Below are 10,901 nucleotides of genomic sequence, written 5' to 3'. Positions count from 1 at the left end.
CCCTGGCCTGGCGGGCCTGGCGGGTACTTCCTGCTCCCCCTCGGCCTCGTTTCCTAACTCCTGCCCTTCTCAGGCGCTTTCCAGCCTCCGTCTCCCACTGTGTCCTCACAGCTCCCTGGTCCCGGCCCCAACAGGAAACACAGAGCACGGATACAGTCCACACAGTCCACACTTGGACTTCCGTGTGCTAGCCGTACCCCCGACCGAGGGCATTTGGGGCCACATGAAACGAGGGCGAGCGTTAGATAAGAGGGGGCCGCCCTCCAGGAAAGTGGAAGTGACGATCCAGGGAGAAAGCACCCGTGTCCGAGGTGGCCAGGAGGGTCCGCAGCCAGAGGGCGGTTTGAGGGCTGCTGGCCCCCGCCTCGCAGCGTCTGCCAAGCCCCCCACCTGGGAGCAAGAGGCAGCCGGACCCCTGTGTCCTCGGTGCCCCTCCATCCACCTCCAGACGCCCGGTGCCCTGAGCGTCCCGGGCACCCTCACCGGCCAGATGCCCTTCCCCCACAGCCTGTGGGTGTCCACACAGGCAGGGCACACCCAGAGGAAGGGAACCAAATTGGGCACGGCCCCTCAGGGCGAGGGCATGCCCGGGCTGGGGTGCCGCCGCTCCTGGTGCCCCGCTGCCCCCCGTCAGGCCACTAGAGGAGCCTGCTCTGCAGCACTAAAGCTACCCGCCCAGGGGCCCCGGCTCCTCGGGGGAGGCTGGCCACCCCCAGCCCAGTGTCCACTCAGCACCCATCGGACGCCCCTCCTCCTGCAGGGACTCCCCGTTCTTGTCGCCTGATTGTAAGAGCTGCTGCCGTTTGAAGTAAGACGTGCCGTCAGAACTCAAGTTCTGGGGGTGCCGGTCCCCCCTAAGACTAATGCAAAGTCCAGGCAACGTCATCTATCACTGTGAAGACCTGAGGGTAATGAAAGGACCATGGTAACAACATCCAAACCTGGTGGTCACTGAGGGTCAGGGTGGGCCGGCCTCCAGGCACTGCGACCTTGCCACGGGGAAGTCGGATGGACGGTCCGAATTGCAGCAGCACTGCTCACACCATTTCCAGTAAAGTACTAAGCCCAGTTTGTTTGTTTGGTTTTGTTTTGTTTTGTTTTTGCGGTGTGCGGGCCTCTCACTGCTGTGGCCTCTCCCGTTGCGGAGCACAGGCTCCGGACGCGCAGGCTCAGCGGCCATGGCTCACGGGCCCAGCCGCTCCGCGGCATGTGGGATCTTCCCGGACCGGGGCACGAACCCGTGTCCGCTGCATCGGCAGGCGGACTCTCAACCACTGCACCACGAGGGAAGCCCGATAATTAGTTTTAAATGGTGCACAGTCTGCCCGCTGTGTGCTGCCTGGGCTCCTGGTCAGGGGCCACCACGGGCACAGCGGGATTAATGTGCTCAGAGGGTCCTCACAAGGCCATCCACTCCTACACGGCTCCTACCCTTCCCGGAAAGCAAGCAGGGCCACGTGCAGAGTCACGGGTACACAATTAAGGACCTGGGGGGGCGGGGCATAGAAATGACCCACGTGGGGAGGTCTTGAGGTTTCTAGTGACCCCGCCAGATGCCCACATCTCCCACGCAGGCCAGCAGCGAGTGCAGGAGGCCTGGGTCTCAGGGCGGTTTCATCATCATGTCCCTTCCATCCCTCCTGCCCTTTTCTTATCCCTTTGGGTGAGGTCCAGGCAGGGACCACAGCTGGCACCAGACAGTCCCAGGAACACCAGGCCACATGATCACCCTATGTGGGCCTCCCCATGGCTGCAGGGGTGGGCACTTGGGTCCTGGAGGCTCGCCCCTTAGGTGGATGACCCTGGCCGGGCTGTGTCACCTACTGCACAGAAGGGCTCAGGGAGAAAACCTCGGGCTCAGCTGGTGCTGGGGTTGCTGGCCAGTGCTGAGAGGACCCCCACCCCCGGGGGCCCCGTGTGCCCCGCAGGAAGTCACATCCCTGTCCTTTGAAGAAGAAAACAGGTCTAGGGAGACGGCAGGTCCAAAGTCTCCCGCTCGGGGCGGGGTGATTACGGATTACCCCGTGGGGAGGGCGTGGTTCTAGAGCACGAGGGCAGTCAGGGCCGCTTGTCCTCACACGCCTGCTGTGTGTCTGGCCTCCCCACTCCTTGAATACCGACTTCAAGCGTCAGGCGCTTTGCAGGCTCTGGGATCGGAGGAAGCTTATGGTCTGCTTCAGGAGACGGTTTTATGAGAGTGTAACCTGTAAATAAGACACATTTTTATCATAAGATGAAGTGAGCCTCTTGCGGAACAAGGGCTGTGAAGCCACCGGGCGTGTACAGAGGCCACAATAAGTTCCTGTGTTTGTTTTTCCGGCCGCGCCGTGTGGCTTGTGGCGTCTTGTTCCCCGACCAGGGATCAAACCTGGGCCCTCACCGTGACGGCACAAAGTCCCAACCACTGGACGGCCAGTGAATTCCCCACAACAAGGTTTCCTAGGAGACGCCGCGACACGGGACAGGCAGCAGGTGCAGGAGGCCCCCAGGGGCAGCTGGGAGCCTGTCCTGAGGGGACTGACAGGCAGACAGGCAGAAGGACTGGAGGATGCCAGGCTGGGCGGGTGCCCCCTTCCTCTGTAACAGAAGCCCCACCTCCCAGCACCAGCTGGTGGCTGAAACAACAGAAGTTTATTTCTCCCCGTCCTGGAGGCTGGAGGCCCAAGGCCACAGTGGCGACAGATTCTTCTATGTCTGGGCCGTACTCGGCCGTCTCCTCCCTGTGTCCCCACGTGGTCATCCCCTGTGCGTGTCTGTGTCCTGATCTCCTCTTCTTATTAGGACATGTGGGATTAGGGCCACCCTAGTGACCTCATCTGACCTCAATCACCTCTTTAAAGGCCCCGTCTCCAAATACGGTCACGTTCAAAAATATTTCTAGTCTTGAAAAATAACAGCACTCTCAACTTTGGGATTTAAGAGAATAAAATAAAGAGAAAACGTTCCAAAGATTACACATCCAGAGAAACCCACTTCACTTCCGCCCGAAACAGGGCTGACAGATTCCGCAAATAAAATACACACTCGGGGCACCCAGTGTGGGACATGCTTACACTTACGTGTAAGTGTTCACGTGTGTCTGCACTTCAGTTGTGACCGGCGTTCCAGCTGGCAACCCTGTCCCGAAATCCTATGAAACCGTGACCTGCTTTCCTTTGAACAAGAGGTAGGGAGATCTTTTCCCCTTGAGAATTTTTCTCGAGGCTGTTCTCCCAGGAAGAACAATCGCGTCCTTTGTTTCTGACAGTCTGAGCGCAGCTTCTGTCGCCCACAGAGTTGACGGCACCTCCGCCTTAGATGCAAGGCGGGTTCCATTCTGCTCTGCAACCGGGGCTCAGGGTGAGGCCTCAGGACTGCCCAGGTCAGGAAGTGGTGAGGCGTAGGGTCTCCGAGGCCGTGGGAAATGTTCTGAATATACAAAGGTGCACGTCAACAGCCCACCCTAGGAGGCCGCTCTTTACAATGTTACCTTTAAGGTAAATACCGGAGGCCAGACCCGGAACAGTGTCATGTTTGATCCTATTCAAGCATGAGCAGACTGCTGAGGGATGTCTGTGTGCAGCGCGTCGCTCACCCAGTTTCATCCAAGACACTGTGATCACTGTAAGGTGAATGCAAATCTAAACCATAAATTTTAATTTAAAATTTTCCCTGTGGGGGAGGGATGGACTGGGAGTTTGGGATGAGCAGATGCAAACTAGTATGTATAGGATGGATAAACAATATGGTCCTACTGTAGAGCCCAGGGAACTCTATTCAATATCCTGGGATAAACCACAATGGAAAAGAATATGAAAAAGAATGTGTGTGTGTGTGTGTGTGTGTGTGTGTGTGTGTGTGTGTATACATGAAACACTTTGCTGTACAGCAGAAATTAATACAACATTGTAAATCAACTATGCTTCAATAAAATAATTTTTTTTTTTTTTTTTTTTTTTTGGTGGTACACGGGCCTCTCACTGTTGCGGCCTCTCCCGTTGCGGAGCACAGGCTCCGGACGCGCAGGCTCAGCGGCCATGGCTCACAGGCCCAGCTGCTCCACGGCATGTGGGATCCTCCCGGACCGGGGCACGAACCTGCGTCCCCTGCATCAGCAGGCAGACTCTCAACCACTGCGCCACCAGGGAAGCCCTAAAATAAATTTTTTAAATAAAAAATAAATGAGATAAAATTTCCCTAGTGCAAAGAGGGTGCGCCCCTTCCCTCTTTGATGTGATTAAAACTCTAAAGCCTCCAGGCAGGTTTGCACCCGCAACGTCTTTCTTGGGCTGCGGCCGGCGGTCTCTGAAGTGTGGATGTGGAGGAGAGTCCCCTCTGGGGAACGTCAGCCAGGAGCAGGTTTGCGAGATGCCACTTCCTCTTGTGGGGAAGACAGGAGTTTCACTTCTCCTGCCACGCGTCGAGGGTGCCGTCTGGGGTCTGCTTCCCAGAGCTCAGTGGATTACAGGGAGGTGTACGTTCTGCCCAAAGCTCGTTGGAGGGGAGAACTGTTTTCTTTGCCTTCCGCCTTTCTGGACAGGTTTTCTGGGCTAGAAGACGCTTGGTTGTTCATTTTGTTGTGAGGCTGGCGTGCCGCTTGGGGATTTGGGTGGAGGCGGCCCCACTGGGGAGCACAGACTCGCGGTCCAAGGGGAGCGATGCCTCTGCCTAAAGCTTCCGGTAGCTCTGAGACCACCTTCCTTCTTCCAATACCTGCCGACGCCCAGACCCCAGCCCTTTGTGGGCTCTGGTCCTGCGTTTTCTACAACGCTGTCTTACTCCTGCTTTCCAGGGGCTCCGACGGGTTACACTTTTGTGCACATCTCCTTCCAGACCTTCTAAGCTGTGTAGGCAATAGAACAGCATGCACGTGTGCACACACATGTACGTAAGTACACATACACCTATACACGTGTGCACACCCCACAATACAGTGCACACATGTACACACATACACCACACGCGCGCGCACACGTGTGCACACATGCAGTGCACACACGCACACACATGCACACCTACACACGTGTGCACACACACCGCGCGCGCACACACACTCTTTAAGGCTCTCGTTCCACATAACCTTGGAGCCTTTCTTGAATCCTCAACCCACCCTCACTCGGTGACCCAGTCCTGCCCTTTCTACCACCTCTAAGAGCAGGAATACATGTTGCTAGGTAAGCTGCACCCCTTGTGCCTTAGTTGAAACCTGCAGTTGAACACATGGTGCTCGATAAGAGGGCCCCACCCGAGAGTTCATCCTGCACGGTTCAGCTACGTGACGATTAAGGACAAGAATCGAATCCACAGTGACTGAAAGGGGAGCAGTAACTCTGTGCTACCTGTGGAGGGGCAGGTGCCGCGACGCTCCCTTTGGGGTGGAGACGGCCGAGGCGGCCTTGTACGCCCGCGGCTCCGCCTCCCTGTGCGCACCCTCCAGCCCCGCCCGCGCCCGCGCCCCCGCCCCGCGGCCACCCAGGAGAGGACCCTGCCCAGGCGGGAGCCGATCCTGGTTCCGAGGGGAGGGTCGGGCCCGGGTCCTGGTGCGGGAAGGCTGGGGGCCCCGCGTTCCCGCCTGGCACACGGGGGGTGCCTCGGCGTGATGAGCAGCTGAGCCACGCGCCCATCCCAGTTCTCCCGGCCCGGGTCTGCACACCTCGGGCACGCGCAGATCCCGGCGCCGGGTTCCCGGGCCCGCAGTGCCCTCTGGTGGCCCCGGTGACGCCGGCCGTCTCTCCCAGGACTGAGCGAGTCTGTGCCCAAACGGCTTGGAGCCCTCCAGCCGGTGACCTCGGCCTCGCGACTCGGGGACGGGCAAACGCGGCCCGGATGTGTGGGAACTGGGGCCAGGTTCCCAGGACTCGAGCAGGGCAGCTCCTCCCCTGTCCCCTGGCGCTTGGAAACAGGAATAAAAGTGTCTCAGATGCGTTTAGATTAACTTAGGAAACAGTGACACATAAAAACGAGAACAAGAAAAGTACCTGCAATTCTCTACTGTCGCCGCTGCTGCAGCCGCCAGCGCCCACAGGCGTCAGGACTTGCTTATTTCATTACTTGCTGTCATCCACCCTCGGGGCGAGCACGGGAACAGCATTGGTCGGCTGATTTCTTCAGCCTTGTTTCTGAAAGGTTTAAAATTCTCCTCTGGCTGTGGGTTCCTGGCAGGTCCACACTTCCTGCAGGTTTGGGGTTAAAACACGACTCGCCGTGGAGCAGTCCCCAGGGCGGGCCCTTGCCTGTCAACACGACCCCACATGGCCCGCGACACACGCGTATTTGGTCCGGGTTCCTGGCTCTGAGCGCCCACAACCCTCGGACTTTGCTCTTGTTGTTCGTGAGAAGCCCCTTTGGACCTCGAGGCGGCAACTTGGGAGCTGAGGGCTGATTGCCAGGGAGACCAACCCCGTGGTCAGCGGTGTCGAAAATAACCAACACACAATCTGTAAGAGGAACAGAAGAGAGTTTCCCGCGAGCCAAACTGAGGACTGTGGCCCAGAACACAGCTTCGCAGGTTACTCTGAGGATCTGCTCCGGAGAAGCAGGGTTGCCAGCACGGTTTTATGTCTTGTCCGGACAAAGGACATCAAACAAGTCAGGGATCCCTTCCTTCACGTCTGGAAAAACCCGAAACAACAGACCAGCACGTGCACATCAAGTCAGCGTGGCCTTGGCACCTGGGAAGGGACTCACCCTCCAAGGAGGACCGGGAAGGGAGGCATTTCATCTTTATTTTTAACGTGGACATTCCTGACTTCCGGTCGCTGTGCCCTTTTCTCTAATAATTAAACAAATGTACAATGTATGTTTGATAGGCCAAAAACAGGCTACTTTAGTTGCATAAAATTCGCGTTAACTCACAGCTAAGCCAGGATGACCTCCCCACGCCTAGCATGGGAACGTTTCTTTCATCAGGGCGTTGGAACCTTTAACCTCATCCCCGACCTCGGGGAGCGGGGGGAAGCTGGAGGTTGACTTAACCACCAATGGCCAGTGACTTAATCAGCCCTGCCTGGTAAGGGACTCGCCATGAAACCCTAGACACAGGGTTTAGTGAGCGTCTGGGTTGGTGGACACATCGGGGTGCCCGAGGGTGGCGCACCCCAGCCCCGTAGGGACAGAAGCCCCCGTGTCAGGACCTGTCGGGACCTCACTCTACAGACCTCTTCACCCGGCTGTTCATCTGTAAGCTTTGTAATAAGCTGGTAGCAGTAGGGACGTGTTTCTCTGAGTGCTGGGAGCAGTTAGAGCAAATTATCAAACCCGAGGAGGGGTTGTGGGAACCCCGATTTATAGCCACATCAGATAGAAGTGGGGGTGACCTGGGGACCCACCACTGCGATTGGGGCTGAGCCTGTATCTGTGGGGTGGATGGTGTGTCCGAACTGAACTGGTCCTACAGTCGTAGGACCCGGCTGGTGTCCAGGGAAACAGGGGGCACGTCCGCTGTCAGAGTGTTGAGAGAAGTGATGAAATATAATGGAATTCATATAATGGAAATGGAAATATAATGGAATTCATATTTTATGGCAAGACAAGAAAACTTTAAAGATAACATTTTTCTTTGCCCGTTTGGGCCTCCTCCCTCCTCTTCAGTCTGTGCTGTGCACCTGCATTGACCAGACCTCCTAGGAGAGAACCTTCCCTCTTGACTGTGTGAGGGGGCCACAATAACCCACTACTCACTTTGGACGTGCAGACCTGGACTGTGTGAACCGTCAATATGTCATTCGACTCTAACCCTTCGTCTCAAAAACGAACCTAACTGCGCTTTGACCTCGAACGGGTGAAACAGTCTTTAGAATTTTCTGAGACTCTCCCCTGGGTTGGCTCCCACAGAATTTTCCATTTCTTTCTTAGATCAATAACTGAATAGGTTTTTTGTCGACATAAGAAAAGGCCATTTCCTTAGGCTCTTAGTTCTCTTAGGGAAAATGCCCGATGCTTTCACAGGTCGAAGGGGGATCCACAAACCCGTATCCAGTGGCGCCCACCTGAGCCCGACCAGTCCTCGCAGTAAAGGAAACACACGGCTGTGCGCTCGGGATCAGCCCTTCTGCTCTTCTGAGAAGTCCTTCCTGGGCAGAAGGAGGGGACACGGTGACCTCATCTCCTGGGTCTCCGTGCGCCAAGCAGCGTGTCAGGAGGAGAGGAGCCTGGACCGCCCCAGCCCCGCCCCCACGAGCGGCGCTGCTCTGGGGGGCGTGGCTCCCCCGCCGGCGGCCTCCCTGCCCTTCCCGGAGGCCAACGCGCTCGCCTCCCCGATGCTGAGCTGCAGGCCCTGCTGCAGGCACGGCAGCTTCCCTGGACGTCCTTGGGGCAGCGGGCACCGGGGGTGGCCGTGCTGGGGCCCTGCCTCCCATGCCCCCCGCCTCCTGTCCGCGTGGCGGCCCCGCGTCTCCCCGGGGAGCTCTGCTCCCACCCACCGGGCACCTACGCGTCCTGGGAGGCCGCTGGCTTCGCCCCAAGCCCACCCAAGGGGCTCTCCCCCCAGGCCTCTGACCGAATCTCGCTGCACGCAGCTCCTGGCCCTACGGCTGCTTCCTGACGGGAAATTCTGCCCCCTTCGTGCAGCCCTCAAAGAGGCAAGGACGAGGTGTGTGATGAGCAACACATTTTATTTCCTATCTTGAAATTATTTCCAGCTGAATTCTCAAAGGAGAGAATACCACAAAATATATTTAGTAATTTTTGTCTAATGAATCATTTTAGAGTTATTTGCACACACAGGAGGATAAAACAAGGAACACTGAATCAACAGCCCAGGGTTTATACGTAATCAAACGATTAAAAGATCTTGACCAAATGGCAAAGACGCCCTCATTACAAAAATAAGAAGTGATGCTGAGTTTGTAAACTTCCGAACGATGCTGTTCCCGATGGAGCGTCTGAAATAAAACGCACTCTTGTGATTCCGGCGATGGTGTCTCCTCTGTGAGCTGCACGTGTGTACAGGCGGGGCTCGCGGACAGGTCTGTAAACAGTCGGAGCTGTAAAGCACTGAATCGAGGTGAAGGTCAACGAGCTACTCAAATACGCGAAAGTGAACGTCCACTAAAACGCTGATATAAACATCAGCCCACCCACTTCTGCAACAGTTGTTTCAACCCGGGGGCCTCGAGCGTCTTTCTTTTGTAGAGAAGACTGTCACTCTCCGACTTTACGGTCTAGGACAATGTGATGCCCGCTGACCTCCCAGTAAATCCTCAGGAAAAATCGCTCTCGGTTCTTTCCTGTGGGGTCGCCAGGCGTGGGCAAGCGGAGGGCGGTGTAACCTGCAGCCGCGATCATGGAACCTGGCCCCTGGGGCTGCAGACTCGCCCTGTGCCTGCCAACGTCGAGGGGAGCTCCATGTACACCTTTTCCGAGGCTGCGACCCGGGTGGATTCTGGTCATGTTTCCACCACTTGAAGTGAGACCACCGGCTGCATCTCCCGTGGACGTTCTGGTCTATTTAAAAAGGGAACACCCAGCGAATACAGTACTTTTATCTCCTCCATCTGTCATCACGTTCTTTGCCAAACATTGCCTCAAATACTTTGTGGAACGAAGTAGAAATAAATAAAAAGAATAAACCAGATGGGGCCGCCAGGTGCAGTAGGTAGCAGGAAGGGAAACTCCAGCTCCAGCAGAGATGCCGGCTGTGAGCAGGTGTGGCCGAGGGACGACGGAAAAGCCCAGGGTCCGGGCCTCTGCTGGGACCCTTCCCTGTGCTTCTGTCCAAGGAGCCTCCCTGGGTTCTGCTTGGGGCCGACCCCAAGCCTGGTGTAGGCTTCCCGAGACTCCTGGGGTGGGGGCAGCCTGGACCCCCGCAGCCCACGTGCTGACCACCCTCCTGGAGGTGGGCCGGCCCCCGAGCCAGAGACCTCAGTCCTGTCCACTCCAGCTCTCAACTGGTGGGAGTGAAACTCAGCAGGTGAGACACCCACCCCAGGGTCCCCATCCCAGAAGTTGGGGTCCTCATCCAGTTGCCCAGACACTGGACACGGGGCAGCGCTGTGGGTGCAGGTAACTGTCATGCTGCAGACACCCCTGGCTGGGCCCCGAGCACTGCCTGCTCTATAGAGGGGGGGACGCATACCTGGAGGGGTGACCGAGGGAGGCCCCCTGGAGCTGCGACCCTCAAACGTGCCCAGTGTTGACGCTGAGGACGTTTCCAGTCTGCTGGATGTTAATGGCCTGGTTGGAGAAGGGGGGGCGGCAGGAGTGAGCCCCTCCCTGGACAGAGCACAGCTGGCTGCACACCTCCTGCCTCCACCTGGCCCCCTGCCGAGCTCAGGGCCACTCGGGCCACCACGCCCGTTCATACCCTAGGCAGACCTGTCCTGGGATGAGATGGGACAGAGCCGGTTCTTACTCAGTGCCTATGAAAGCTCAGGTCAGAAGCCTTGTCTCTGCAAGTGAACCTTCAAATCGGAGAGCAAGGGAGGGTGGGCGCCCGTCAGGGGAGCTGCTCCAGGACGAGCAGGATCCTCCGGGGAGTCACTCAGCTGTGAGGGCCGCAAGCATCGCCGAGCCTCAAGAGCAGGGCGCGCTTTCCGCAGAGGGGTGTCATCAAAAGCATCAACAGCAGCCTGGGCGCTGGGGGAGCCCCACCCGGCTCGGCCTGGACCCCCGGGGCCCCTAAGCCCCCCCCCCACGCCAGGTTTCAGTCTGCTTCACGGCTGCGACTAAGGTTTCAGCTGCACACGGTGTGACCCTGTGTCTGTGCCTCAGGACAGAGGCTGAGGGAACGGCTCGGAGAACTAACAGCAAGACAGCGACAAAATCACCTCCAGGCAGTGCGATGCCCGACCAGTGGTTTTTATTTCCGTCCTTGTCCTTCTGTACAGTGTTCCAATATTCTAGACAGAAAGTGCATCGTCTAAGTGACGGAAAGGGCTGCAATTGAGCAACGTCTCTGGCGGGAAACACTCGGACGCTGTGCA

This window comes from Orcinus orca, chromosome 18, assembly GCF_937001465.1.
Source record: "Orcinus orca chromosome 18, mOrcOrc1.1, whole genome shotgun sequence".
NCBI lineage: Eukaryota > Metazoa > Chordata > Mammalia > Artiodactyla > Delphinidae > Orcinus > Orcinus orca.
This window is presented reverse-complemented; position numbering follows the sequence as displayed.